The sequence below is a fragment of the Arachis hypogaea genome, chromosome 2 (assembly GCF_003086295.3).
Source record: "Arachis hypogaea cultivar Tifrunner chromosome 2, arahy.Tifrunner.gnm2.J5K5, whole genome shotgun sequence".
Classification (NCBI taxonomy): domain Eukaryota; kingdom Viridiplantae; phylum Streptophyta; class Magnoliopsida; order Fabales; family Fabaceae; genus Arachis; species Arachis hypogaea.
This window is the reverse complement of record NC_092037.1, coordinates 63173377-63175445: the sequence shown is the minus strand read 5'-3', so window position 1 is coordinate 63175445 and position 2069 is coordinate 63173377. Positions and strand designations below refer to the sequence as shown.

Below are 2069 nucleotides of genomic sequence, written 5' to 3'. Positions count from 1 at the left end.
CCCATGGTTCCTCATTAGGGAACTCAGTGGAGGTCAGTGCACGCCCATTGAGGTCTTCCTCAGTGGCGTTCACTTCCTCTCCTTCCTCTCCAAATTCGGCCATGTTGATGGCCTTGCACTCTCCTTTTGGATTTTCTTCTGTGTTGCTTGGAAGAGTACTTGGAGGGAGTTCAGTAACTTTCTTGCTCAGCTGTCCCACTTGTGCCTCCAAATTCCTAATGGAGGATCTTGTTTCAGTCATGAAACTTTGAGTGGTTTTGATTAGATCAGAGACCATGGTTGCTAAGTCAGAGTGGCTCTGCTTAGAATTCTCTGTCTGTTGCTGAGAAGATGATGGAAAAGGCTTGCCATTGCTAAACCTGTTTCTTCCACCATTATTGTTGTTGAAACCTTGTTGAGGTCTCTGTTGATCCTTCCATGAGAAATTTGGGTGATTTCTCCATGAAGAATTATAGGTGTTTCCATAGGGTTCTCCCATGTAATTCACCTCTTCCATTGAAGGGTTCTCAGGATCATAAGCTTCTTCTTCAGATGAAGCATCCTTAGTACTGCTTGGTGCATTTTGCATTCCAGACAGACTTTGAGTAATCAAATTGACTTGTTGAGTCAATATCTTGTTCTGAGCCAGAATGGCATTCAGAGTATCAATCTCAAGAACTCCTTTCTTCTGATTTGTCCCATTGTTCACAGGATTCCTTTCAGAAGTGTACATGAATTGGTTATTTGCAACCATTTCAATTAGTTCTTGAGCTTCTGTAGGCGTCTTCTTCAGATGAAGAGATCCTCCAGCAGAGCTATCCAAAGACATCTTGGATAGTTCAGAGAGACCATCATAGAAAATACCTATGATGCTCCATTCAGAAAGCATGTCAGAAGGACATTTTCTGATCAATTGTTTGTATCTTTCCCAAGCTTCATAGAGGGATTCTCCATCCTTCTGTCTGAAGGTTTGGACTTCCACTCTAAGCTTACTCAATTTTTGAGGTGGAAAGAACTTTGCCAAGAAGGCATTGACTAGCTTTTCCCATGAGACCAGGCTTTCTTTAGGTTGTGAGTCCAACCATGTCCTAGCTCTGTCTCTTACAGCAAAAGGGAATAGCATAAGTCTGTAGACCTCAGGTTCAACCCCATTAGTCTTGACAGTGTCACAGATTTGCAAGAATTCAGCTAAGAACTGATGAGGATCTTCCAATGGAAGTCCATGGAACTTGCAATTCTGTTGCATTAGAGAAACTAATTGAGGCTTAAGCTCAAAGTTGTTTGCTCCAATGGCAGGGATAGAGATGCTTCTCCCATAGAAGTCGGGAGTAGGTGCAGTAAAGTCACCCAGCACCTTCCTTGCATTGTTTGCATTGTTGTTGTTTTCGGCTGCCATGGGTTCTTCTTCTTTGAAGATTTCTGTTAGGTCCTCTACAGAGAGTTGTGCCTTAACTTCTCTTAGCTTTCGCTTCAAGGTCCTTTCAGATTCAGGGTCAGCTTCAACAAGAATGCCTTTGTCTTTGCTCCTGCTCATATGAAAGAGAAGAGGACAAGAAAATGTGGAATCCTCTATGTCACAGTATAGAGATTCCTTGAGGTGTCAGAGGAAGAAGAAAAATAGAAGGAAGAAGGAGAAGAATTCGAACTTAGTCAGATAGAGTTCGAATTGTGCATTGAGGAGGAGTGGTACTCCATAAATAGAAGGATGTGAGAAGAGAGGAAGAAATTTTCGAAAATTAATTAAAAAGATTTTAAAAACATTTTGAAAAACTTTAATTTGATTTTCGAAAATCAAGAGTGAGAAAGAGATCAAGTAATTTTTGAAAAAGATTTTGAAATTAGAAATCAAAAAGATATGATTAAAAACTGTTTTGAAAAAGATGTGATTAAAAAGATATGATTGAAAAGCAATTTTAAAAAGATTTGATTTTAAAAATTAATGACTTGCTTAACAAGAAAAGATATGATTCAAACATTAAACCTTTCTCAACAGAAAAGGCAACAAACTTGAGATGTTCAATCAAATCATTAATTGTTAGTAAGTATCTTTGAAAAAGGAAAGAAATTGATTTTGAAAACATTTGATTGAA

At 38.7% G+C, this 2069-nt stretch overlaps 1 non-coding gene across 1 annotated transcript; it reads left to right on the top strand.

Moving 5' to 3' along the window:
- The first annotated feature begins 862 nt into the window (after positions 1-862).
- LOC112766160 (small nucleolar RNA R71) lies at positions 863-970 on the top strand. The gene has a single exon (XR_003184168.1). It is a non-coding gene; the product is annotated as a small nucleolar RNA R71 (small nucleolar RNA).
- Positions 971-2069: the final 1099 nt, after the last annotated feature.